We start from the raw sequence: 23214 nt of genomic DNA on the forward strand, positions 1-23214 counted from the left end.
CTTTCAGGTTTTGTTTTTTTCTTAGAGCTATTCCTCCTAGAGCCATCTGTCCTGTCCTTCTCTGCCAGTCAAGATTGTTGATGATCTCGGGCTGATGCATCCTGGTATCCTAGGATTTGTCTTGATCATCATCCTGGGAATTTCCTTCATCTGTCTCCTAAGTTAGATCCCTGGTTTCCTGGACTTCACGTCTTCTTTCTGAGCTTAGACCCTCATATTGGGAGATCATATTTTCCAAAAGCTTCCTAAGAAAAACTACAAGGAAGAAAAAGTTTGTAAGACCTAGCATGTCTGAAAATATCTTTATTCTACTCTCCTATTTGATAGTAGTTTGGGTATAGATTTGTAGTCTGGATATAGTTTTCTGTTAGAATTTTAAGGCATTTCTCTATTGTCAAGTGGCTCCCAATGCTACTTTTTGAAGAGTATGAAGCAATTCTTTATATTCCTAATTCTTTTCGTGAGAAAAATTTGATGATTTTTCTCTCGGGAAACTTTTAGGAGCTTCTCTTTATCCCAGATTTCATGATGACAAGCCTTGATGGGTCTTCTTTGAATTCAACATGCTGGGCATGCGATATTCTCTTTTGATCTAGAAAGCCATATCCCTTGGCTCAAAAATATTTTCTTATATTATTTTTTTTTTACAGTTTCTTTCTCTGATCATTTCTTCAGGTCATCTCATCAGTTGAATGCCAGTTTTCATGAATTTACCTTTTAATTTTCTAATTTTATTGTTTTCCCTTTCTATCCATTTTTTTGTTATACTTTCCAGGAGAGTTCCTTCAATTTAGTCATCTATTGAATTTTTAAATGCTAATTTTAAGTGCTATAATATTTTCAGTATTTAAGGGTTTTTCTTATTCACTGTTCTTTTATTAGCACTTATTCTTTTCTGCATAGATTTGATATCTTTTTTTTAAATTAATTTATTTATTAATTTATTAATTTTTTGGCTGCGTTGGGTCTTCATTGCTGTGCGCGGGCTTTCTCTAGTTGCGGCAAGCGGGGGCTTGTGGAGCACGGGCTCTAGGCACACGGGCTTCAGTAGTTTCAGCACGCGGGCTCAGTAGTTGTGGCTCGCAGGCTCTAGAGCACAGGCTCAGTAGTTGTGGCACATGGGCTTAGTTGCTGTGCGGCATGTGGGATCTTCCCAGACCAGGGCTCGAACCCGTGTCTCCTGCATTGGCAAGCGGATTCTTAACCACTGTGCCACCAGGGAAGACCCTAGATTTGATATGTCTTAATATCTTTTCTTATATCTGAGAGCATTCATTCTTTAAAATAATATTTTCTGATTCTTCAATTCTTCTGCTTCCTCTCAGTTACTTTTTCCTTTGTTTGTTTGTTTGTTTAGGCTGATATTAGAAATAGTGCAAATGTCTTAGTGCAATTCAATGGCGTGGAGATTCATTTTTAAGTTGAGACCCTAAAAAGCTGATTTGAAACTGTATATATGTTTGGTAGCTGTGGTGGGAGTGAGGAAAGGGATTATTGGGCAAAGACCTGGCTTTTCACTGGGTTCCCACGATAAGTAAGTCTCTCTTCCCTTGGGGCTGATTAGTGTCCCTGGAGAGGAGTTCTCCACCCTGCCACCCCCGCATCTGGGGAGCACATCTGGCTCCTGGTATTATGGCTGCTGCTGAGCAGGGAGAGATGGTGGGTTTCACCATTTCTCGTGCAGTTGCTTACTTACATTCCCCTCCTTCTTTTTTTGTGCCTCACCCCTACCTTCAACTGGGCCTGGAGTCCTCAAGTCCAAAGTCTCTCCAGAGAGTACACCTGGTCATTGTGCCTGGGTGGAGGAAGGGCAAATGTTTGGTTGCATGGGCTGAGGGAAGGTTCTGGGGTCTACTTCTTATATAAGCCAAACCACTCCTCCTGCTTTCAGGCTTAAGCCACACTCTGGCCTTTACAGATACCTGACAGCAGCCAGTCTCTGTGCCTTTCCAGAGTTGTACTGGGTGAAGTGATTGTATCTCTTTGGCTCCTCAGTCCCTTTAGCAGCAGTTAGATCTTCATTACCACTTGTTTGCCTGCTTTTTGTTTCCTAAATTTTGTTGAGCATCTCTCATCTGCTGTAATCCTCTCCTTGTCATTTGGGGTTCATATCTTTTATAGTCCTTTATTTTAATGATGTTGGATGAGGGAATGAAGATAAGTACCTACTTGACTTTTAGCAAGTCTCTCCATCTACTTGTTGCTACTTCTAAAATGGCTGAAAATGTCAGCTCCATTTCCCGTGGGGGATCATTTCTGTGATTCACTGTGGTGACTCATGCACGTGTTCATTGGAAAAGAATCCCTGATGTTCAGAGCTTTGGGTGTTGTAAAGCATGTATAGGACCCAGTTTCTGCCCTCGGTGGAGGAAGATCAGACCTGCAGGACCACTCTTGCAGAACAGAAGATTAGAAGACACACCACATGGGCAGGAAAGGGGAAAGTTCTAGGATGAGAGGTGATGAGGGGTCACAGAGTAGATAGATTTTGAGACATAGCCTGAAGTTAAAGATGGGGTTTGTAGGTTAAGAGGTGAATAGAGTATTGTAAGGGGTAGGAGAGCTCAGCAAACACTTAGGGCAAGAATTCACACTACAATAGGGAAGAAGTAGGGAGGAGGTCAGCCTGGCTAGAGCAGAGGTCTCTTGTGAGCCTGCTTGGGAAGATAAGACAAGAAAAAACAATTCAAAACAGATGGCAAAGAAGCTTTTATGCCAGAAGAGCAAGTATAGACTTAAGTTTAGAGGCGTGGTCTTTTCAGTTTGGTAAGGAGGTGAAGGAGCTACTTACATTTTCTCACTGCTTCAACTCCAGAAGTTGGGAGATTTCAGTAATTCCGTCAAAAGGCTGGAGTCAAGAAGAAGCAGTTGCCCCAGCTGCTGTAACTTCCTGTTGGCCTTTCTGGATGGACCGAGGTGGGTTCATTGTCATGGGCTTATCCCAGGAGAGGAAGGTCACTTGTCAGCAAAATCCAGTGACGTGGGGGGACTCCTACTGGAGGTGAGAAGAGGGGCCCTTTGTGGGCTCTGGAGAGACTGAGTGAAGGGAAGCCTAGTAGGACTGAAAGATCAATGGGCAGTACAGGTGTCGGTCAGAGAGGATGAGATGCTCTTCTGTGCCCTCACTGACTTGTTGGTATGATGATAGTTTGGCAATGTATGCCTTAAGAGTTTTGTTGTTTTTTGTTAAAATTAATTAATTAATATATTTATTTTTGGCTGCTTTGGGCCTTTGTTGCCGCACATGGGCTTTCTCTAGTTGTGGCGAACAGGGGCTACTCTTCGTTGAGGTGCGCAGGCCTCTCATTGCAGTGGCTTCTCTTGTTGTGGAGCACGGGCTCTAGGCACGCGGGCTTCAGTAGTTGTGGCAGGAGGGCTCAATAGTTGTGGCTTGTGGGCTCTAGAGAGCAGGCTCAGTAGTTGTGGCACACAGGCTTAGCTGCTCTGCGGCATGTGGGATCTATCCGGACCAGGGATCGAACCCGTGTCCCCTGCGCTGGCAGGCAGACTCTTAACCACTGTGCCACCAGGGGAGTCCCAAGAGTTGTATTATTTTTCATCTTCTCAGACTACAACTTTGAGCAAGTTGCTTTCTTTGCAGAGGTTTGCTGAAAATCAAGGAAGAAAGTTCTGGTTGCACTTGGTAGACCAGATACCTGCATTTATCTGTGATCCCTCCCAAAACTCAGCCTGAAACCCTAGAACTTATCCTGCCCAACATCTCAGATTTCACCACGTCAGTGACAGGACTCCCCTTGTAATCGTGAGTTATTAACAGTTTAAATATTCCACATACTTTGGAGGAGGGTGTAATTAATGTTTATATTAATGGCAAAAGGAGAGAGACTGGGTGCTCTTTTCTTGTTCAAGGCATCCCAAGAACATTTGCGAGGTGGAGTGGACTGGGTGAAGAGGATCATTTTCTGAATGTCTAATTTTCTAGCAGGTCCAGATTCTCCTGGATTTCCAAATAACTGCTTGTAATGGCAGGCATTAGTGCCCCTATTTCACTGCTCCCTCCCACCCAAATCAGTTTTGAAGTATGGAAATGATGTCAGCTATGTTCTTGGCAATCACAGATATCTCTACACCATAGTTCATGTAGCAAGAGCTCAATTAAAAAATAACATTCTAAGTACATAATTATACAACCATGGTTTCAGAATTACGGTTTAAAGGAATGGAAAATTGCCCAGATAGGTAAAAAAAGGAAGTCACAGTAATGTAGCATTAGATCCTAATGCAAAATATACAATAAATATCCATGAGTTTATACAGATAGAAATTAATGATTGAATAAAACACATAGGGGAGAGTAGACAAACCTCCCATGAAGAATTCCAAATAATTTATGTAGATACTCTGCCTTCAAGGGGGTATGTATAGTCACTTCCTTTCAAAGAGCATAGAACAGAAAGGGGGAAAAAGGGTAACTTTATAGTGGAGAGACCTGACAAACACTGCCTCAGCCAGGTGGTCAAGGACAACATCGACAGTAATAAAGCATGTTATAGTATATACCCTTGATATGACATGGTGAAATTGGCACTTTACTTCTGTGATCTTCCTCCCAACAACCCAGAACTCAGTTTAATCTTGAAAAAGGACATCAGACAAATCCCCATAGAGGGACCTCTTACAAAGTATCTAACCAGTATCCCCAAATTGTCAAGATCATCAAAACAAGGAAAGTCTGAGGAACTGTCACAACCAAGAGGAGCCTAAGGAAACGTGACAACTGAATACAATGTAGTGTCCTGGATGGGGTCCTGGAACAGACAAAGGGCAGTAGGTGAAAACTAAGGAGACATGAATAAAGTATAGACTTTAGTTTATAATGATTTATCAGTATTGGTTCATTAATTGTAACAAATGTACCATAGTAATGTAAGATGTTAATAAGAAAACTGGATGTGGGGTATATGGGAACGCTATTACCATTTTTTCAGTTTTCCTGTAAATCTAAAAGTGTTTTAAAGCAAAAAAGTATATATTTTTTTAAAAAAGCAAGTCACAGAAAAAGATTTATTGTTCCTGCCCTTATGTTAAACTAATTTCAAACTCTGCACGTACTGTATATAATACATGTTGATATAGACAGTTAGAAACATTTGAAAAATGAACATTAAATTATTGTCTAGGTTAGTTCTAGAGGAGGGGAATGAGATTTTGGAGAGGAACAACTAATGGGTTTTTCGCTATTATTATACATAGTTATTTGTTTTGCAAATAAAGCACATGTATTCATTTATTACACATATAATTAAAATTAAATGGGAAAAAGGAAAAGAACTTAGTTAAAATGAATTATCCTTACTTTGGATCTTGCTTTTGCTCTCTGTGAGCCAGTTGTGATGCAGAAAGTGACCGCGGTGATACAGGGTACAGGTAACTGCCGCTCCCCATGTGAAATGTCTATCACAGTCTCCTTACTCACTCCTTCAGCAGACACAGTCTTCTCTCTCCAAAGTTAGACTGGCATCCTCATAAGATCAGATTGTGTTAGAAGTATCCAAGAAAGGTAATGAGCTACTTGTTTTGGTTCTTTCAGGTGAGGATGTTTCAGCCTAAAGGGTTTCATTTCTTTAAATGAATTAGTTCTCATCTTTGAAATTAGCTCAAGTACCAGAAATGTTCCTGCCCTGGATTTTTGGTAGCATTGTTGGCTTCTCCAGAGCCATTCCAAATTGGCGGTGACTTTGTGTAAGGGTCGCCGGGGCAGGCGGAGATGGGTTCAGTCATCCTCGGGGGCATGTTACCTTCTTATGCTTACATGTGTGAAGCCCAGGAAGCTGACTGTGTAAACCTGCAGTTACAACAGGCTTGGTCTTGGCCACCAGGTGTATCAGAGGTGCAGGAAGAAGAGGGTAAGTCAAACTTCCTGGCTGTGGGGCTGCCCAGAGGCAGCCAGTAGCCCATCACAGGATCTGAATGGGTGTAATGAACATGAATCCCATCTGGTCTGATATCCATATTGCAGGGGGTTCCCTCTGGGGAAGGAAGGTGGTGGCATGTAGGAATGATATGGCAGCAGGAGTATGGAAGAGGGAGTTTTTAATTATGATGACTGCCTTGCTTGGAGGTGACTGTCCAGGTTGAAGCAGGAACCCACCCATCTCTGTTACATCTTTTCAGAGGACACAGGGAATACAGACAAAGTTCCCAACTGGGTATTCAAGGACTAGTTCTAATTTCTTTTTCTAATCTTCTTGTGTTCATTCCCCATGGCTGCTATAGCAAACTACCACAAACTTGGTTGCTTAAAACAGTACAAATTTATTCTCTTATGGTTCTGGAAGTCTGAAGTCTAAAATCAGTTTCACTGAGCTAATGTCAAGGTGTCAGCAGGGCTGGGTTCTTCTGGAGGCTCTAGGGAAGAATCTGTTTCCTTCCTTTTCCAGCTTCGAGAGGCCCCATATATTCCTTGGCTTGTGGCCCCTTCCTCCAGCTCAGGGGTTGCATGGATGCCCTGAGTCTCTGGCAAGATCACATCCAGACAAAACTTGCTGCTGGGAAGGGGCAAGTTTGGTTCATACTCTTTGGTTCAGGACTCAGCAGATCCGAGCCTGCAGGTTGGAGGTCTCCTACGTGGACAAGGTTGAGGAAGGCAAGTACTGACACAGGATGCTGCTGGTTTGCCAAAGAGAGCAGATGTCCTGTCTCATTTGCCTCTCCATCCCTGGCATCTGGCACAAGGCCCTGCATGCTATTTTAGTAATTGTAGCTCACATTTTTAGCATGGCATTTCATTTAATCCCCCCAAATTCCTGTGTCTCAGGTACTATTACTTTTTCTGCTTCACAGATGAAGAAATTTAGACTTAGAGAGGGAAAATGACCTACCCAAGGTCACTGTGCAAGCAATTAGTGGTGCTGAGGCTTGCCTGAGTGGTGCTCTCAGATCTCAGAGTCATGTCAGTGCCAGGGCTCCCCTTCACCACCATAAGAGATGTCAACAATTAGAATACTCAGTGCATTTTGGAGAGAGGTGGAGTTATTGCTTATGTTAATGGCACAGGAAGAGTGAATGAGCCTTCTTTCCTGGATAAAAGAAAACCAAACAAATATGCCTGCATACAAAACACTCACACATGGTGACATGCATCCCATTTACAGTCACTGGAAGATGGCTGAAAGGCAGAAGCCCTTCTGAGTAGGGCACTTGCCCTGGATTGCAGCCCTGCTTTAGAATGGTCTTCAGGGCATAAGCATCTCCTCCAAGTCCAGAGTGTGTTAGTGCATGTTTCATATAGCCAGCTACTGGGCTAAAGTTCTAAGTGGCTCCAGTAAGCTACTTTTACCATATGTAAACTACTTTAAAAAAACAAAAACAAAAACAAGAATTATTAACAGTAACAACAGAAGTTGGTCACTTAACCCACAGAATTCTATTTCATTTCATAGAATTATAAGAGAGTAGTGTAAGGTTCAACAATCTGTTCATTATAAATTGTTGCCTTGGGTATTTTAAAATTCCTCATGGTGTCTAGCACAGGACTGTATAACAAAGTAAATTAAATGATCAATAACTGTTTATTTATTTGGCTAAATACAGTTCACAACACTTTCATTAGTAGAAATAGTAGCTGGCTTCCAAATGATACATCTTTCTAAATATGTATCATAATGTTACTTTTCATTGAGAATAGATCCAAATTGTTACCAGGGCATTCAAAAATCCTTTAACATTTAGCCCTGATGACCTTGCCAACATCATTTCCTATATACAGTGACTGTAGAGTATTTACTGATCCCTCCACCATGCTAGAACTTTCTTGCCTCTACACGTTTGTTCATCTTTATTTTCTCTGCCCCAGACATTCTTTCTCACTTGTCTGTTAAAAATCCTCCAAAACCAAATTCAAAGCCAGTTTCCTCTGTAGAGGTACATCCATTTGTCCCTATTTGGAATTAACTCTACCCTGTTTTTGGCAGAGATAAATTGTGTGTAGCCCTAACGTAGCACTTATAGTCTGATGCGGGCTCCAGATAGGTGTGTATGTCTTGCTCCACATTCCATGCTTCTTGAAGACATACCCTTCTACCTTTTGCTCTTTTGAATCTTCCGTTGCCTTACCAAGAGACTCACACATGTAAGTACTCAAGAAACATTTGTTTAACTCCGTGGTTCTAGAATTGGAATGCATAGAAGAACATGGGGTGTTTTTAAAAAATTCATAGACCCCACCCAGAGTAATGAAATCAGAACTTTGAGGAGTGAGGTCCAAGCACTGATATGCTAATAAGTTTCCTCCAGCTATTCTTTTTCTAAAAAATTTATTTTATTGAAGCATAGTTGATTTACAATGTTGTGGTAATTTCTGCTCTACAGCAAAGTGATTCAGTTATATATGTATATATACATTCTTTTTCATATTCTTTTCCATTATGGTTTATTACAGGATATTGAATATAGTTCCCTGTGCTATACAGTAGGACCTTGTTGTTTATCCATTCTCTATATATAATAGTTTGCATCTGCTAATCCCAAACTCCCAATCCATCCCTCCCCTCACCCTCCTTGGCAACCACAAGTCTGTTCTCTATGTCTGAGTCTGGTTCTGTTTCATAGATAAATTCACTTGTGCCATATTTTAGATTCCACATATAAGTGATATCATATGGTATTTGTCTTTCTCTTTCTGACTTACTTCACTTAGTATGATAATCTCTAGGTCCATCCGTGTTGCTGCAAATGGCATGATTTCATTCTTTTTATGGCTGAATAGTATTCCACTGTATATATGTACCACATCTTCTTTATCCATTCATCTGTCTATAGACATTTAGGTTGTTTCCATGTCTTGGCTATTGTAAATAGTGCTGCTGTGCACATAGGGGTGCATATATCTTTTTGAATTATAGTTTTCTCTGGATATATGCCCAGGAGTGGGTTTGCTGGATCTTATGACAACTCTATTTTTAGTTTATTTAAGGAACCTCCATACTGTTCTCCATAGTGGCTGCATCCATTTGCATTCCCACCAACAGTGTAGGAGGGTTCCCTTTTCTCCACACCGTCTCTAGCATTTGTTATTTGTAAATTTTTCAATGATGGCCATTCTGACCAGTGTGAGGTGGTACCGCATTGTAGTTTTGATTTGCATTTCTCTGATAATTAGCGATGTTGAGCATTCCTTCAGCTCTTCTAAGGTGCATCCGTGTGACTGATGTGGGCAGGGGTATCACAGAAGGCAGGGCAGCCCTCCCTAATCCACAGTTTCGCCTAGGCCTTGATCACCAACATCTCTGAAGGCTCATCAGTGCACCTGGAAAAGTTTTTGGCTTCACTATGACTTTGAAGTGAACTTTAACTTCCAAAAGAAATCTGCGATGACACAAAAGGCAGGTAAGATATATAGCTGAGAGGTCAGCCCCACATGTGGAAATGGTTTGTTACACTCTGGAATGTACCTGTGAAAAACGTAGCTCTGAAAATGTTAGTAGCAGATGCTTCTGTTCATCCCTCCGTGCAATTTACTGATTATGATGTGCAATCGCTTCCTCTCAAATTCCAAGTCAGTCGTCTCCTGGGGGTGTTTGCCTCAATCAGGTCTGAGGTGCTAACATGTGGATTGGCTAGGCTACCCCTTTTATGCAGTGGTGTTCTCTGGAGGCACGCCCCAGGCTCTCCTGAGTGGCTCCCTGCCCTGTCTTTACAAGCGTAATGGCTAAGGTGAGCGCTGTTTCTCTGAGATGCCAGGTTGCTTAGCTCCTACAAAGTGAGGCTGCCGGTACTAGGTCAGTGGTTCTCAGATTTGAGCAGAATCACCTGGAGGGCTGGTTGAAACACACATTACTGGGCTCCAACCCCAGAGTTTCTGATTCAGTAGGTTTGGGATAAAACCTGTAGAATTAACACTCCTAAATTCCCAGGTGCTAGCAGTGCCTCTGGTCTGGGGACCATACTTTGAGAACCACTGTTCGAGGTAGACAACCAAAAAGGTAATCATAAAGGGAGTTGAAAAGAATAGAATTGATTAGGTTTTTCCAGTGATATGGATTAAGGTTATAAATTCTTTTATAAAGGCCAAGAAGAGAGGGGAATGGCTGTGATTCTTGATGTTTTAAGTATTATTCTGTGGCTAACCTATGTTATCCTCTAGCAACAAGAAATAAGGAGGAAATGTGTACATAATTCCAATAACAGGCTGCTCTGAGTTATCAGTATGTGGATGAAGTTACACCATAAGATGAGAATTTAGAGGGAGGTTATGTCTCCGCCACAGAAATTTTTTTTTTTTAAATCATAAGTGTGAAGCTCTATCACAGTAGAAAATAGACTATTCTAACAAGAAAACCAACTTTGCTGACCACGACACTTGCCAAACACACAAAGCTCACAGCCTTTGCCTGAATCTCTAGCAGGGCAAGCTTTTAACTGCCTCTAGAAGGATCAGTACAGTGATAAGAAGGGAGAACAGAGAAGAAAAAAATAAGTTGTTGTTTCTCTGATTTAAATTTACATTTTTTTCTGCTGTTTGTGTCAAGTCATAACTCTCTTTTAGGATATTAAATGGATACTGAAAAAGCCCAAAGACAAAAGATTAATCAACCCTGTGTTTTCTCAGTACCCCCACAGAACTCATCACCTGCTGTGTACTCAGGAAGTCCTGTGTTAGGCTGTGATGGAGAAAATAAAAAATACGTCCAAGAGTTGACCCTATCCATCAAGAAGCTACAGACTATTTCGTGAATTCAGGAAAGACAGAGCTGACAAACCAAATGCTAATACAACACTAAGGGAGAGGAGGCGAGAGAAGTAGGGTGTTGGGGAATCTGATTCCTGTGCAGAGTAAACAGTTAAGTTGACGCCAACCGGAAAATCAGATAAATCTTGAGAGTTCTAGTAACTCTAGAGTTCTTGTAAAATCTCAGGATTTTACAAGGTTGGACTGAGTCTTCAAATTCCCTTTCCTGTTTTTTTCTTCCCAAGCTAATCCCCGTAAATATCTATCCCACCCTTTCCTACCCAGTGGTAGCATAAGATGGGGTGGAAAAGGGCTGCAAGCTTTAACACCAAGCAGCCATGGGCTTTGTTTGGGAGAATGGTCTCTACACCTTAGCCGGCCCCACCCATGCAGCCACTGGAAAAAAAAAAACGTATGTTGGATGGGGAGGGGAAGGGCAGAGCCTATAAGGACTACAGGAGAAGCAGAATTTAGCTTAGAGTAGTCACGGGTATCACTAAATCCCTCAACCGTGCAGGAGTCTTGACTTTTTTGGAGTTTACTGCATGTCCGTGGAATTGGGACTGGTCCCCATCAGCTACCTCTCTTTCTTTTCTCTGCAAGTGAAAACACTCCCATGCAACCCCTATTTAGGAGTTCCTCCATATTTGTTTTTCACCCATGAAGGATACAAGATCTTTTTAAATTGTTTTTTAAATACTAGGGTGTCCTTTTGAGGACCCATTAGGGGAGATATTTAGATATTCTTTCCACTGGCACCTTATGATCCAAATTCTTGCCTGTTAAATGCAAAAAAAAAAAAAAAAAAAATCGAAAGAATTGTGTTTTTAAAAGGACCCAACTTAAATACATCTGTGGAAACTAAGCATAATATATTTTAAAATTAGGTTAAAAATGTTTGCAGTGTATGCCCAAACTTTTCCAGATGTTAAGACAAGTAAACACCATTAGATCAAATTTAATTTGGTTTGGTGTTTTAATCAACTTTTACCTTGATTTTCTTTTGTGCCTATAACAAGGTTTACTCTGTGTTGGAGGTGGTCTTAAAAGTGTTAATTTTAGCTTTTCTTTATAATGCAAACACACTCACCAAGGCCTTTTCTTATTATAAAGTGACTTAGATAAACTTTCAGTGTAGCTCTGCTTTATTAAACCAGGAAGTTTATACACCCTAACAAAAAAAATATGTATTTCCATTTCATGTTGGCATCAATGGTGGTACTGTGTATAATGTCGTTAGTACTGGTAGCTGGAATTCTCCATGGGAGATTGATGAGAGACAGATGACAATAAAAAGAGCATCAAAAACCAAAAATAAAATGTGAGATACGGCTGGAGAAGCAAGGGCACTATTTATGAGACAGAAATGTTTCTTGGGATGTGGCCTTCAAAGCTTGGAGGAGATGGAGATTGGGACTTCCTGTGTCAGAGAGCTGGACATGCCAGGGAGAGGAAAAGGCATTCCCATCTTCTGGATTTGCAGGGAGGAGTGATGCTTTATGGAGTGTGTGGTGCTTTATGTTGTTTTTCAAAAGTAGTTTTCTGAATTGCTTTGAATGTCATGAAAGGTACTGATTAAGCTCCTGTTTAGGGGACTGAATGACACAAGCAATAGTTTAGCCAAGTTAAAATGGTGGGCCAAGGAGGCAGTTGACATTTGATCCTTATTATAACAGGCTTTGTTTGAGCAAGATTCTTCTGGATTCTGGGTGTTAATGAAGGCAGATGGATGCGAGTATGTGTCTATGAGTGTATTTTTATCATGCATATCTGTGTGTAATTAAAAAATAATAGAAGGTGATGTTAATGGCTTCCATCTTCCTTTTCACACTAAGGATAATTTTGTCTTTGCCAGTACTATTCCTGGCACAGATATGGATAAATGTGTGAGAAGGAGAAGTAAAAGGACCAAACCAATTTGTCTGATTTGCTTCGGAAAGGACAAAGAAGGACTTGCAAAAATGAATAGATTGGGAAGGTATGAGGAGGTGGGCAAGAATGACAAGGTCTAGCTCAGGACAAATTTGGGGACAGTTTTGGGGGTGTATTTTGAAAGAGAAGGAGAAAGACTGGAAGAAGTCATGCTAGGATGAGAAAGACCTTGAGGTATAGACAGCCAAGGGGATTATAAATAATTCTGCAGCGCGTTATAAATTGGTTTTAGAAAGACTCGCTCAGTGCTTCCAGTGAACCCACAATAACCAAGCACTATTCTTTCTTGTTTTTCTTATGAAACCCTTTTCTTTCCATGTTTTCCTATGGCATCATTGATCAGTCCTCATTTTTGAATTATCTGTCCTTGGATTTCCAGAAACTCTACTAGATTGCAAGTTCATGAAAATCTGTAACAATTTCCCATTCCCATCAATTAGGATTGCATTTGGCTGCATGTAATAATGATAATCATGATAACTGCATGATAATAATCTTCAGTGGGTTTATTTTTTTCCCACATAACAGGCAGTCTGAAGATTGATGGTTTGGGGACAGTTCAGCTTCTCAAGGAAATATCCCTGTCTTTCCCATCCTTACAGTAATTTTTCAAAATGGCTATTTCACCTCCAGACATCAGAACTGTGTTCTAGGTGGAAGAAGGGTAAAGAAGGAAGGAAAAAAGGCATGTGTCAGCTGTGGCTATCTCTTCCCTATAAATTTCAACCACAGTTGTGTCACTTGGTCAACCCCTAGCTGCAAGTGAGCCTGAGAAGCAAAGCATTTTTTCTGTGTTTATTGTTTGCCACCTCCCCAAACAAAATTTGGGTTCTGTAAATAAGGAGGTGGAGAATGAATACTCAGTAGCCTACTAGACATGTCTACCAGATATCCAGTTTGTTCCATAAGACTGGATACACAGAGATTGGTAGCGACGTATTAACTGAGTGTATCCCACACCCACTTGCATTTATAAACTTCTAGTCTGTGATCCTTGTTAATAGACTTCTCATGTTTTTCACAGTGTAGTAGATGATATTGCCAATTTTTTATATCCTGTGTTAATTAGATCAAACTGGAAAAGGCTGCTTTCCCTACCAACTGAGGCCTTTGTGCTAAACCAAGGAAGTGACGGGTGTTTTATTAGCGGTCTCCCTGTTTTATCAGAGCAAATAAACATGCTTATGGTCCATAACCCAGAGTACTGACTCTATAGGTAAAAGATTTGGAAGTAGTAAAAGAGATCACTCTCATGGCAGACAAGGGGAGAAGGGTATCAGGGTCAGAAACTCCTTGGGTTTCTCCAGTTACACCATGTAACTCACAATCTAGTCACGTAGAAGTACCATACAATTTTTCTCATTTTTCTTTTTAAGATATGGTAGGTCTTTGCAAACCTACTTACACTTTTTTAATCAGAGTGAAAAATGCCACTTTTTTCTTGTGATAAGTAGATTCTAGTCTTATACACATATTTGACTACTTGCATTGTCTCTTTTTGTCCACTTAAATGGCTCAGGTTGCTTTGATTTTTAACAATTTCATTGATCTATTTTTTTATCTTTAGTTCATTCCTTTTTAGGAATTTACAAAATCAGAAAAATAAAAAGACTGGCAACTCCGTTCAACCCCAAATTAATAACTACTAAATGTCACTATGTTTTCTTCTATTATGATACTTTTTCACAAACTGTCATTTGAAGGGGGATGTAATCGGTCATGGCAGGCCTATGCTCTGACTGACAACACTGAGAAAAGCCAGATAAAATACAAACATCATATTTTGAAGACATTGGAAAGCTCTGGAAGCAATGAGGACTAGATGGACTGAATTTTCAGGCAGTGGAGAACCATTCAGGGGGAGCTGAGGTTCAGTGGTTGCTTTGTTCCCATGGAGAATGTATCCATTCTTGGTGTTGGCTAGAGGCTAAGGATCAGGGTACCACTTCTGGGGCAAAGAAAAACCAGCATAGCTTTTAGTGGTCTCATGGGGCTAAAGTGACGTCTTTAGAGGCTTTAAATATATGGCCATTTTCCCCCATAACACACTGGATGAATTTCAGGCCATGTGGAAAGTTTTTTTTTTAATTTTTAAAGATTCTGGAAATTAGAAAGAAATGAATTGCAATCTCTAGTTCTTAAAAGCAAAGAGCTACTAAACGGAGTTCGCTGGAAAACAAAATCAGCAAGAGTGAACCCCCTAGAAGGAGTAGTAAATTAAGCATCCATAGGTGCTTTTTTCTTGGTAACTGTTGTCAATTCTGGGCCTAAAGAGAGGTTTGAAATCCAGGCTTGGCTTCTGGCAGAAGGCTGCTACAGGGGACAGAAAAGGCAACAAAGCTTTTGGTGGTCACCTGCTGTTGGAGTGTCAAAATTTGGAGACGAGCTTTCAGCACATGGTTCGTCACGCTTCAATATATTTGTAAAATTTTGAAGCGTAGAGTGGGGGAAGGAAGCTACAGATTAACCTTTTGTCTTTCAGAGTAGAGGATGAAAAGGATTATAAATCTATCATGATTAAGACTGTGTCATTAGCATAAGCAAAGTCACATTCAACAATGAAACAGACTGGAGAATATTCTAGAATATTCTAGACTTTTACATACGGTCACGTGATACGTGACCCGTTGTTTTGTTCTATCCAAGATTCTAAATGTGTTTGTTAGATCAAGCTCGAAAATCATGTTATTCAAGAATCCTAGATGCTTGCTTTTTTGATCAAAATAGTTTGTGAAAGAAGTATATTAAAATCACCCTCTCTGATAGTGTTTTTGGTATTCTTTATAATTAGGTCATATTGAGTTTTATATATTTTGGAGATCTTTGGATAAGAATGTATTAGTTCATAATTGTGCATTTCTTTATCCCTCTGTGTCATGCCCTGGTAGATTTTCTCAGTTCTATCTTCCAAGAAACTATTCTTTCTTCAGAATATCCTATTATTTTTCTAATTCTTTTATTTCAGTTCAAATTTTCTAATGGTTTTTAATGTCTACCTTTAATCTTTCGATGCTTCTAATTCTTCCATGATGTTAGTTCCTCCTTTGGCTCTTTGAGAATTTTAAACATCCAGTATTTATTTTAAAGTCTTTTCCAAATACCTCAATCATCTCTACATTGTCAGGAGTAAACAGTCCCATCTGTTGGTTCTCTTGACTTCCTTTCTTGGCACTGGAATCCTCATATACTTTTCTTCATTTTTCCTCCCTTCCCATCTACTATTGGAATGATCAAGTTTTCTTTAACAGTGTCTCATGCTCCCTTGGGTTAGAAGTTTTATATTACATTTTTATTTTTGAGATGGTTATACTTAAATTTTTAACATACATGATTAATTTTGAAATCCAAGTAGTGTCATCTCTACATCCATAGAAGATTTGCATCACTTCAAAGATACATGGGAACACTTACCCCTCCAGCCATGTTGGAAGTTTAAGTGGTAGCAAACTTTCCCTCACATCATAAATAACTAGAAAACTGGATAACCTACATGAAATAACTGCTTTCAGAACAGGACTGTGTTCCCTGAGAGAAACGAAAGAAACAAAATGAAACCAATGAGCATCTTGGCTTTCTCTCTGGAGACATTTTCTGTCCTGAGGCACAGGAGAGGAACCCAAGCAGAACATGGTGGTTTTACTGAATCGAGGACATGGGGATTGGAGTACTGCAAGGTGATGCAGCTGGAATTTAATGGGAAGAGTACAGCAGAAGATGAAACCACAGATGGGAAGAGTTGCAGAAATCTGCATAGGGGTTCTCTTAAATATTTTCCTCAACATACTAAGCTGCATAGATAGAGTAAGATGCCATGAGGACAGGCAAAGAGCAACTATTGGAGAGGTGTTGGTTGAGTAATTCCCAGAGCTCACATGGATTTGGATTTGGGAGAATTTCAAGTTTCATCCAGCCAGAGAGGAGAGATCAGACTGATAACCCAACTCCTCAGTATATTTTTGTTTCAATAATAACTTTAAATAAAGTAGCCTACACTTACAACTTGCATAACTACCAAGGTTCCACTACCTCTCCTTTGTTCTTGTATACTGTTAATAAAATGGTGACCATTGGTGAAAGGGCCAATTTCAAATACTTCCACTCCTCTGACCTCTGTTGTCATCTATATGTGATGGTTCCCAAATCTTGTATTCCTACCACCCAGATTCAAGTATCTCTTGGACATCTTTGCTAAGGAGCATTTCAAATGGATGGAACACATTAAACCATGCAAGAATGAATTACATTAACTACAGTGCTATTTTATATAATTTACTAATTGTTTCATATGTTTATGTTTTATCTCTCTAGCTACACTGAAAAATTTTGAAGTCACATACCTGGGTTGTATCCTGGCTTTGTCACTCCTGTGTCCCCTCTGAGCAATGTTTGGTTTTCTCACTTATATACTGAGGATATATACTTCTCAGATTTGTTTGAGAACCTAAATTTAAATGAGCTAGTGTATGTTCAGTGCTTTGAAAATCTGTAAAGGATTATGAAAGTGTAAGATATTATTATATTCTGCATCCCCCGACAGCATTTTCCCCTCACCCCTCTGCATTCCCCCACACCCATGATGGCACTAGGCACAGAGAGGATGCTCAATAAAAGTGTGGGTACTGATGGACTATTTAGAGATGGCATGATGAGACTGGAGGGATACTAAGCCAAGAACAAGAGGACCTGCCTTTGCTGTCATCTGTACCACTAACTTAACGTGTGAGCTCCGGCAATCTTCTCATCTTTTTGAGCTTTTTTGTTTAAACCCAAATAATCTCTAAGAATCCTTTCTTTCTCCATGTTAGTTCTGTTAGTCCTGCATTATAGATCTCAAAATCAGATACCAATGACTCTTCCAACCCCACATCCTACTTTTACCCCCAGATTGACATTCTCTTTACCTTGTATGTTCTACTTTCTCTGCCGTCTCAGATGAGGCTCTGGAGTGTGATAGTGGATTCTCCATTACAAAAGGAAAACAAATGTGTGATGCCCTATAATCCCACCTAATTTTCTGGCAATGCTAGTCCTGGCCTTTCAGTCTCCAATCCTCGAAATGGACAGTTGAGGAAGCATAGTCAGTTGGCTATTTTTTAAGCTAGTCAGCAAATTTCTTGACTTAGAAAGTTGCTTTTCTCTTCCTCTGTCAACAGGGAGGGGCTGGGACCTGTTTCTCCCCCAGGGATGGGGTGCTGCCCGTGTCTACCTTTACACACTAACCCCTCAAGGCTCGTATTTGGCTCCATCCAATCCTGGCTGTGTCCACCTAGATGGCCACTGACCAACTTCCTGTCTGACTTCTATTTGTACTGAAGGAGGAAATGAGGGTCCCACAGGCAAAGCCTCTTCCACTTCTGGGGCTGTTTCCAAAAATAAAGTTACTGTAATACCCAAAACACCAGGCACAGGCCAGAGCAGCCACAGTTGTTCACTGGCCTTCCACCTCCTGGTGGCCAGCAGCCAACAGACTGCAGGGCCGCTTAAGGCTGTGATGAAATGTGGTCTCCAGGGTCCTCTCTCTGACATTTTTAGACTCACCATAAAATAAACTGCCTCAGGATGCCACCTCCCTTCAGCCCCTCCTAGGGCCTTCAGAGGGCACTGGTGACATACAGATGGCCCTTGAACTTTCCTCTCACAACTGCTGTTTCCTAGCAGTTCTGCTTTGGAACTTTTCCCATGGGCTTCAAAGGTATCCTTCTCTGCTCTGTTTTTAAATTCAAAGGCTAAAAAAATTGCAAACCATTTTTTTTTCCACTTAGAAGCAAAAAAGTTTTTCACGCATATAATTTCTCCTCCCCTGTCCTGTATCTCTATCATCTCTATTTCTACCTCTCTCTTTTCTCTCGCTCAAGCGTTACCTGCATTCAGGGATGTGAAATTCTTTAAAGAAGGAATGGAAAGAGGGCGCAAAGTTGATTAAAAAAAAAAAGAGCACTGCATTTAGATCTCGGTCCCAAGATGCCAGCCCCCCAAGAAGCCCAGGTTCTTGGCTGCTGAGTGTCCTAATAATGACATTGACCCAAGAGTGTCTGCACCCAAACTAAGGGCCCTGCCATAATTTAAACCTGGCAGCAGCTTCTGTGCTATTCTTCAGGAGCAGAAACAGAATTCTCTTTGGGGATCTAGAGCTAGGAATTTAAAACACACACATTTCTGATGTCGATGGTAGGTTGGAGATGGCATGGGGTGGCAGGGGTTGTGGTGACAGGTGTGCAGAGAAATGGAAATTAACTAGAGCTTCCTGAAACAGAGTTGAATGTACCAGAATTAGCCAGAGGTCTGAGTGGTCTGGTGTGGCTGATATGCTGCATTAGTGGAGATAGATGATGAAGAATTCATCCTGGTAGGGGCACTCTGTGTACCCACAGTACTCGCTACTCAGTTGTTGGATACTTTTGTGCATTGTGTCCTTTATTATATAAGAAAATTGTAACCAGAAGGTGAGCCCTTTCAGAGAAAGGGCTAGAGCTGTAGTCCCCCTGTATCCTCCTAAGCTAGACAGAGAAAATGTGCTTAGTCCTCAGCATATGACATTCTCAATTCACTTCATGAAAAAATTTACAGATGAAAGTTAAAGAGAGATTTTCTATTATAACCTTGCTCTGTTCCCAGACTCAGAGACTGAGGTTTGTGCTAATGATTTAAGGGGCAACTGTTCTTCCCCTACCTGAACCTGATATACGAAGTCGTTTTGTTGTTCTTGGTGTTTTAATATATAGCTCCTTGCAGAAACACTTGAAAATATTTTTAAATTAATTTATCAAAACTAACTCCAGATGAAGTAGAAAACCGAAATAGGCAGTAGCATTGTAATTAGCATAAAAAGTTGTTAACAAACTATACCACCTAAAAGGAAAATGGCCAGAGGTCCCGAGTGAATTCTAATATCAAACCTTCAAGAATAGATTTTTCATAGCCTATCTAAACTGTTCCAAAGGATAAAAATGAAGTTCTTAACACATTTTTAAAGACAGAAAACCTTGATACTAAAATCCAAATAGAAAAAAAAAAAGCTATAGATCAACCTTACTTGTGAATGTAGACTCACAAATAACAAATACAATATTAGCTAATTAAATTCAACTACATGTTAAAAGAACTACCTACCATCACTAGGTTAAATTTATTCCAGAAATGAAAGGATGTTTGCACATAAGAAATCAATTGATATAATACAATTTGTTATTAGGTGAAAGAAGAAAAGCCATGTGATCATTTCTTGAGATGTTGAAAAGGCATTTGTCAAAATTTCTATTTCTATAAGAAGAAATCTTTTAGAGAACTGAATGGTAGAGTGCTTCCTTAACACGATTTTTAGAGGTCTAAAAACAATAGGAATTACTATATTTTATAATGAAAATTAAAATAATGCATCTTAAACTCATAATTACCACCATGTCTTAATTACTAAGGCATTTAAATTATAGCTATATAGTAAGTCATGTACCTTCTTCCGTGTTCTTTCTCCATGCTTTTTTTTTGGTTATTATTGTCTTTCCTCTTTCATGAAAACTCTATTTGAGTTGAATTTGATGTTATTGCACTAAATGTATAGATTAATTTGGGGAAGAATGGAAATATTTATATTATCTTCCTATGACTGAAATTATGTATTTTTCCATTTATTCAGGTATTTATTTCTTTCAAGAAGCTTTGCAATTTCCCCCATAAATTTCTTAAATGTGTACTGTAAGATTTATTCTTAAGTGCTTTGTAATTTTGTTGCAACTCTAAATGGGGTATTTTATTTCCTGTTATATTTTAATTAGACAGTGCTAATATACAAAACTCTATGAGTTTGCTAGGGCTGCCATAACAAAAAACCACATACTGGGTGGATTAAACAACAGAAATTTATTTTCTCACAGTTCTGGAGGCTGGAAGTCCAAGAACAAAGCGTTGGCAGGGTTGCTTTCTTCTGAGGCCTCTCTCCCTGGCTTAGAGATGGTCATCTTTCCCTGTGTCCTTATGTGGTCTTTGATCTGTGTGTGCATCTCCCCAGTGTCTCTTTGTGTGTGTTCTAATCTCCTCTTTTTCTTAGGACACTGGTCCTGTTGGAGTAGGGTGCATTATAACAGCCTCATTTTAACTTAATTACCTCTTTAAAGGTCCTACCTCCAAATACAGTCACATTCTGGGTTACTGGAGGTTCAAGCTTCAATGCCTGAGTTGGGGGGTAGGTAGATACAATTCAGCTATAACAGTACTTTCTAGTAGTAGAGAAAAAGCTATACGCCTAATGCCTGTTATATAAACATGGAATCAGCCCATAACATAACAAAGATTATTATTTATTTCTGTATGTTAGCCTCTCTTATTAAAATTTAGTTTGTATTTCTGTTAGCTTTTTAAATGGACCATCACATTGTCTGAAAATAACACTTTCTCTCTTCCTTTCCACTTATTATTCCTTATGTAAAAAAGTTTCTAGCCTCATTGCATTCGCTACATGTTCCAGGGCAGTGATGAATAGAACCAGTGAAGGTGATCATCTTGATCTTTTCTTTGGCTTTCATAAGGGCAATTCTAAAGTCTCACATTAAATGTGTTCACTGTGCTTTGGAATAGATACTTTTCATCAAGTTAAGGCAGTTACCTTCTTTTCCTAGGGTAACCAGTTTATTGAACAGGCTGGATTCAACACTATGCAGGCAGAGAAATAAATTTTCTTTTTTCTCCCCTCATCACTCTTGATTAATTTAGCTCTGTTAAATAGTTCTTTCCTACCTGGGATGAATTCATGGTCAGAATCCTTAGTTTTGCCAGTTGCCTCAGGTAATAAAATGTTCTGCAGCTACTTTAAGGTTATAAATATTCAAGTCCAGTTCCATAATAAAACTCCAGACTTTAATCCAATTTAAAACTCTCCTGCTCCACATGGGGACCATCTCAGGCTGCAAACATTGCAGCGAGAGAAAGGGACATAGCTGCTTCCTCACTATTTCCTCATTGCTCCTTTCCTCAGACTCACTAGTTGGTGTTTTAGCCTTTCCAGGATTAGTGTGGGGTGGGAGAAAGAAGAGGTAATGGTAGGAAATGTCTTCCTTGTCATTGCTAATCTCTGGATATGATGGATGTTGAAAAGCTGACTACACTTTCTTGGGGTGCTTTTGTGACTCTTTGACGTGGCACTGTCAGTGGGATTTCTTGCATTTAGTTTCCTTCACTCAGGCAAGGCCTTCTCCACCCAGTCTTTTATGACTCCACCCTCAGGATGCCGGCTTGCAGTGACCCACCACTCGGGAGAGGTTTCCTCATCATTTCCATTGGTCCTTCTGGACAGGGTTCCTTTTAAGATGGCCCATGCTGGGTTTCCTTCTGTGGAACTGTGAGATGGCCCATAAGAAACACACACTCATCCCTACTGTCACCGAACTGGGGGAGCAGGACCTCCCCCTATGGAGTGCTGTCTCTGCTTCCCCAGGGTGCCTCCAGATAAAGCTCCTTGCTTTTACATTTCCCAAGACAAGCTCCCGAGACAGGTACCAATCCTAACTCCCCAAATCTAGGGACACATTAGAATTTCCAAGTGGCTCTTTTGAAGGCCCCCTCATTTGGTTTGAGGTGGAGATGATCACCTTCATCCTCTCCCCAGTGCATGTGTATGAGATTTCCCTGTACAACTCTCTGATGTTTCAGCCTTCTCAGTGAAATTTTAATGTTCTTTTATATTGCCTTGAGATAGGTGATGCTAATGCTGACAGAATAGGAATTCGACTATCCCCTTTCTAAGTCCTTTGTGAGTGGTCGATTGAGCAACTTGCTTTAGGATGTGAAGCTACTTAAAACATAGCTTTTTTCTATGCCTTTGAGACCTCATCCCTAATCCAGGGACAAGAGGAAAGATCTAATTTCACATTCTGTTAGACCAATATTTTCTTGAATATTAAACTTTATCAAATGATTTGTCTATACTTTTGAGACGGTCATGTAATTTTTCTCTTTAATCCCTTAATGGGATCATTTATATCAGTGGATTTTCTAATGCTGAATCATCTTGTATTTCTGGGAAAAACTCTATTTGTTTATAATGTATTATTTTTTCATATTGGTGCATTTGACTTAATATTTGATTCAGGACCATTACATTCAAATTCATAAGTTAGACTGGTCTATAATTTCATTTTCTGGTACTGTTCTTGTCAGATTTTTGTGTCTTGGTTATGCTAGGCTCAAAACAGGTCTTGGGGAAATATCTTTCTTTTTCTATATTCTGAAACAATTTGTATAATATAATAATTATCCTTTTCTTGACTATTTGGTGGTCTCACTTTTAAAATAGCCTTAGATTGATGTTTCAGTGGAAGAGAGATTTCTTACTACTGGTTCATTTTCTTTAGTAGTTATTAGTCTATTGAAATGTTTGTTGTGTCTTTAGTAAATTATTTTCATTCATATTTTTTCAGAAAGTTGTTAATTTCATCTAAATTTTCAAATTAATGTTACAAAGTTATTCCTACAAATTCCCTGACTATTATATCTCTCCTGATTCTGTAGAAATGTTCTTTTTTTTTGTTCTAAATACTGTTTCTTTGTCCCTTCTTTCTTTTTTCCATATTCCATTTTGTTAGACACGTGCCATCTTTGTC

The sequence above is a fragment of the Balaenoptera physalus genome (assembly GCF_965194825.1).
Source record: "Balaenoptera physalus genome assembly, chromosome: 15".
Lineage (NCBI taxonomy): Eukaryota > Metazoa > Chordata > Mammalia > Artiodactyla > Balaenopteridae > Balaenoptera > Balaenoptera physalus.